The 6,000-nt window shown below is 39.6% G+C and overlaps 1 pseudogene; it reads right to left on the bottom strand.

Moving 5' to 3' along the window:
- Positions 1-346: 346 nt before the first annotated feature.
- Positions 347-5,982, bottom strand: LOC134273499 (uncharacterized protein K02A2.6-like; annotated as a pseudogene).
- Between the last annotated feature and the right edge of the window lie 18 nt (positions 5,983-6,000).

The raw sequence follows: 6,000 nt of genomic DNA, 5'->3' as shown, positions 1-6,000 counted from the left end.
TTCAGCATATTCGAGGCAAGGATGGTTTAAAGGGTAACGTAGTCATCCAGGTAAATAGGTTTTTCACAGAACGAGACGATCTACGAGGGCTGGCTATGTTTGGAAGACTAGACGGTCGCGGCGTACTGGATAACGGTAGAGTCGCATTGGCCTTGAATACACTTTCCGGCTGTGCAGGTGTACCGGTATGTCTCGGTGCCTCCTCTACGGTTAACGGGTCATCAAGACTTTCGCTTTCCTCCGAATTGTCGGATACCATTTGAGGTATGAAATGTCGCTCTTTGATATGATCAACATGTCTGCTAGTAGTTACGCCGTCTGGAAAAGCAACTTTGTACAAGACTGATCATGTCTTCTGTTTTATTTCTCCACATATCAACCGTCCACTTGGAAAGCTTTTTGTAATAACTGTATCTCCTTCCATGAATGTCCGTCCTTTCGCATGTAGATCATGATAATGTTTGAATTTCCTCTGTCGATTTCCTACTCATTCTCGAATCTCTGGCTTGACGAAATCCAGCTTTGTGCGTAATTTCCGATTCATGAGTAGCTCGGCTGGAGCGACACCTGTTGTGGTCTGTGGTGTAGTGCGGTAGTTCAATAGAAATCTTTGCAATTTGGTCATCAGCGCTCCAGGCCCTTTGTTCATCTTCTTCATTCCTTCGCACTGCACGCTCGGCCAAACCATTCGATGCTGTTGATATGGTGAGGTCTTCACATGTCAAATACCATTCTCTGATGTAAAAATGGCAAATTCGTGACTTTTGAAACAGGTCCCATTGTCTGTGACAAGTACATCGGGAATTCCGTGTGTAGCAAACACTTGTCTGAACTTTTCAATGGTCACTTCAGATGTAGAAGTAGATGTCTTATACACCTCGATCCATTTGCTGTACACATAGATAATGATCAAAAACATGGATCCCATAAATGGTCCTGCGTAATCGGCATGTATTCTGGACCATGGACGATCTGGCCACTCCCAGGGGTGTAACGGTGCTACTGCTGGCGTGGCACTTTGCATCTGACAATCTTCACATCCGAGTTCTTTCCTCTCTATTTCTTCATCTAGACCGGGCCACCATAAGTAGCTCCTTGCTAGGCTTTTCATCCGGACTATTCCAGGATGTCCTTCATGTAACAGATCCAATAACTTTTCCATGCCTTGTTATGGAATCACTACATGACTACCCCAAAGAATACAGCCTTCATGTGTACTAAGTTCGTTCCGTCTGCTGAAGTACGGACGAAGTTTCTCATTACTGTTCTTCTCTTTCCATCAATTCTGAATGAAATATATCACCTGACGCAAAAGTGGATCTGACTGTGTCCATTCCTCGATTTCTTCAGCATGTACTGGTGTACCATCGAAGCGTTCAATAAATAGAATGGTCTCATCCGGCAGGGGTACATCCACACTCTCCTTGAGCGGTAGACGACTAAAACAATCTGCATTACCATTCTTCTTACCCTCCTTGTACAATATTTCGTACTCGTATCCTGCAAGGATTAACACCCATCTCTGTATTCGAGCTTCGGCCATTGTTGGAATGGCTCGGTCAGGTTTGAATAGTCCTAACAGAGGTTTATGGTCTGTATAAATGAAAAAAATATGACCATAGAGGTACTGGTGAAGTTTTTCACTCCAAAAATTATCGCAAGTCCATCTTTTTCCAACTGAGAGTAGTTTTTTTTCTGCTGGAGCAAGTATTCTTGACACGTAAGCTATTGGTTTTTCCCCTTCATCTGTGATTTGTGACCCAACCACTCCCAATCCAGTTGGCGAGGCATCACAGGATATGACAAGCTTCTTTGTGGAATTAAAATGAACTAGTGGAGATGAAGATTTCAAAAAGTCTTTCGCTTCTTGCATAGCTTTTGACAGCCTAGATCCCCAAGAACATGATACATCTTTATTCTTTAGCTTAGAGTACATGTGATGGTGCTAGCACAGTTGACAATTTTGGTAAGTAGCAACCATAATAGTTAAGCATTCCAAGGAAGGCCTGTAGTTCTTTGATGTTACTAGGTTCAGGCAAGTTCTTGATAGCTTGCACTTTGTCTTCAGTTGGCTGTCGTCCATACTTGTTCATACGATGTCCAAGGTATGTAACTTCATCGGCCATGAACACACACTTTTCTTTTTTCAGTCGAACTCCAGGTTTTTTAAACTTCTGTAACATTTGTTCAAGATTCTGTAAATGTTCATGTCGGGTTTTCCCCGTCACGAGTATGTCATCTAAGCGAACAGTAACACTTGTTATGCCCTGAAGTAGATTCTGAAATATGCCAGGATCAGACGAGATACAGGGAAAAGGTAAACGATTGTACTGGAAAAGTCCCTTATGAGTGTTAATGGTGGTATATTTCTTGGACTCTTCATCCAACTCTAATTGCCGATAGGCCTGGCTCAGATCAAGCTTGGAGTACTGTTCACCACCGCCTAATATAGCAAATAGGAGGGTAATTGTCCAGCTTAGACACTCTGTTCACTGTAACTTTATAGTCACCGTACATACGCACGGTCTTGTCACTTTTAACTATTGGTACGATTGATACGATAGGGGTCGCCCACTCTGAAAACAGGGGTACCACTTCCTTCACGAAGTAATCTATCCAACTCTTGTTCGATTTTCTATTTCAATGTAAAAGGTGGAGAACGACTTCTGATTTTGGAAGTATTTTGGTTTTTCATGAGAGTAAACATAAATTTTGGTTTTCACTCCTTGAACTGTTCCTAATCCTTTCTTGAACACAACTTCATACTTCTTAAGAACCTGATCCACGTCAGTGTTCGCGTCCGTTTTCACTTGAATTACTTCATCTCAGCACAGCTTAATGATATCCAGCCAATCACGGCCAAGTAAGCACGGTGTTTTTCTTTGACAACTTCTGCCTTCAAGTTATATCTCTGATCTTTGTAGGTCACACTTAACTGCTCGGTTCCCAATATTGGAATAAGTTCCCCAGTGTAAGTACGCAGTTTTGTAAACGAAGGTTCAAAGTTTAACTGAGGGTCAGATTTACAAATGGTCTTGTATGCTTATTCACTAATGACAGTCTTACTGACTCCAGTATTCAACTCCATTGACTGACCCACTCCATTCAAATTCAAAGACACACAATATGGTGGTTTCTTGCCTTGATCCACCATATGATACAAGGTACACTCTGCGTTTTCTTCTTCATCATCAGGTGAATCACATACAGCATGCACATTTTCGCTTCAGGAATGATTCTTTGGTCTGTAATTCCCAAAATGACCTCTTTTTTTCTGCGGTACTTTATGCGATTTTTATGTTGAGCTTCCTTTTCCCCGGCCGGTGTAACGACGAAAAGTGACCCCCGTAGAATATTGACCAGGGGGTCATTTTTCTACGTAGAAATATTCTGCGACAAGCAGGGTCATTTTTCGACTGTAGAAAAACATTCCAGACCATTGATTCTACGACTCCACACACGATGAAAAATGACCCCCATAGGAATTTGACCCCCTGCTTTTTTAGACTATAAAACCTTATATCTGTGTCTCCTGATATTTTTTCATACTTTCAAGTGTAAGTAGGGGGACTTTTTATTTACTTTAATCCTTTTCAACATATATTTGATTGCATATCTTAATAGTAGCATTACGATAAATGTATCTGGTATAAATTTATTTGTGGCTTGCAGAATCCCAATGAAAAACTTCAAGAGTACTGTACAAAAATATATATTTAACAAGTAGTGTGAATCAGATGTGGATACTCTTAAGTCTTATACGTGAAAAGAAGAAAACACTTGCTGTGGCCTTCAACTCAACATTTATTAGATATACCAAAGACGTATTGTCAATTAACTATGGCAATTTCCACTCCTACGTCGATACGATATATCCTGGTTAGCTTGAGATAAAAGATACTACAGAGTCTGACACATCTGTGTCATACTTGAACATTTTACTTGAAAAAGACGTCAATGGTAATTTAACAACCAAGCTATATGATAAGCTTAATGACTTTAACTTTTTTATAATCAACTTCCCTTAATTATGCAGCAATATACACCTTCATAACCTGCATACGGAGTACTTATGCAACAATACACAACATCTTTGCATACGTAGTATATATATCTCAGTTGATTCGGTACGCAAGAGCATGCTCTACGTATGAACAATTTATAAAACGAGGTAAATTATTGACAAGCAAGTTGATGAAAGAAGAATATCAGCAGTCTCGTTTAAAGTGATCAGTTCGTAAGTTCTATGGACGATAAAATGACCTTGTCAGCAAATACAATTTTTCATTGGGTGCAATACTGACTGATGTTTTTCATTTTAATTGTTAGTCCATTATTTATGCACTGAATTGACGACAAAATTTTCCGTTATTTCCCCATCATGAAAAGGAGTGCACGGCGGATGTGACCGGTTGGCAGGAGATGCTTACTCCAAGGTCAAAAGGTCAAAATTGGTTGTACACAAAAAAGGTCTTGTCACAAAAAACACATAGAATATGAAAGCCATAGTCCCAATCTATAGTTATGGGCAAGGTTCAAGTTTTTGTGGACAATAGACAAACAGACAGACGGACGGACAGGTAAAAAAAACCATATACCCCCGAAACTTCATTTAAACGGGGGCATTAGTATAATATGAAAAGTAACAACTTTTTCATAATCAAACATTTGTTTTTTTCTATTGGTAAAAAAAACCTCCTAAAGTCATCACATGTAAGGACAAACGGGGAAAACGGTGAAGACGCGAGCACTTCTTCTTTTTTTTTGTGTTAATCATGTTTTATGCTATAACCCCAATTTTGTTAAGTTTTTGTTGACACTCGCAAACAACAAGACATTTTACAGGTTTTGAGCTAATCACTTTTTCTTTTCTTTGTGTCATAGGTCAGAGGCAATTTAATTTCGTACTTATTTTTAAAAATTAAATCATCCCTATTTTGTATGAGAAGTTTGAAACTTCATTAATAGAAAACGAAATATTATTATAAGATTTAATCTAACGTCTTCTTCAGAGCATAAGGTTGCTTGATATTAACCGTATACATTCACCTAACAAAAATTTTCCTACCAAAATGAATGTTTTTGTATCAATAAAATGACAAGGGGTCATTATTCTACGGGGTCATTTTTCCAAAATGCACACGGAGAAAAACGACCCCAAGGCCATAATTTCTACAGAAAAGGGGGTCATTTTTCTATGTAGAATATTGACCAGGGGGTAAAATTTCTACGTAGAAAAATGAACCCCGGTCAATATTCTACGGGGGTCACTTTTCGTCGTTACACCCGCAGCTTGGTCCGCCTTCTTTTTTCTACATTCTGCTGCAATATGTCCAAACAAATGACAGTAAAAACACTTCACATTACTTTTGTCTTTGTGTGATTTGCCAGTTGCACTAACTTTATTTACTTTTTCTGTGTGCGCTATTCCACTCTGTAGGTCAACAACTCCTTTCGCTGCAGTTTCCATGGATATTGGAATATCGTATGCCTTCTTGAAGCTTAAATCCTTCTCAGCCAACAAACGCCTCTGAATTTCGCCATCCATGATACCACACAGCAGACGATCACGAATCATGACTTCCATGGTTTGACCAAAATTACAATGTTCTGTTAAATGACGTAGTTCGGCCACATACGATGCCACAGACTCACCCTGTCTACGAAAACGATTGTTAAACTTGTATCGATGAACAATTTCTGAGGTATGTGTGCATAATGATCCTGCACGAGTTTTACAAGTTCTGCAAAAACTTTAGTACCTGGTTTATTTGGCGCTAACAAGTCGCTCATCAATTTGTATATTCTACTGCCACACACGCTTAGTAGAATCGACCGGCGTTATTTTAGATCCGCCTCCTCGGTGTCACCGATGCCATTAGCTATGAAATAATGTCCAAGCCGCTCACAGTAATGTTGCCAGGTTTCCTTACCCTCTTCAAAGGAATCTATTTTCCCGAATACTGCTGCCATCCTGATACTTTAATCCTCGTCGCCGCA

This window comes from Saccostrea cucullata, unplaced genomic scaffold (assembly GCF_032062105.1).
Source record: "Saccostrea cucullata isolate Sc308-1 unplaced genomic scaffold, CSIRO_AGI_Scuc_v1 ctg1311, whole genome shotgun sequence".
NCBI classification, from domain to species: domain Eukaryota; kingdom Metazoa; phylum Mollusca; class Bivalvia; order Ostreida; family Ostreidae; genus Saccostrea; species Saccostrea cuccullata.
The sequence above is the reverse complement of the archived record's forward strand: the minus strand, read 5'-3'. Positions and strand labels throughout refer to the sequence as shown.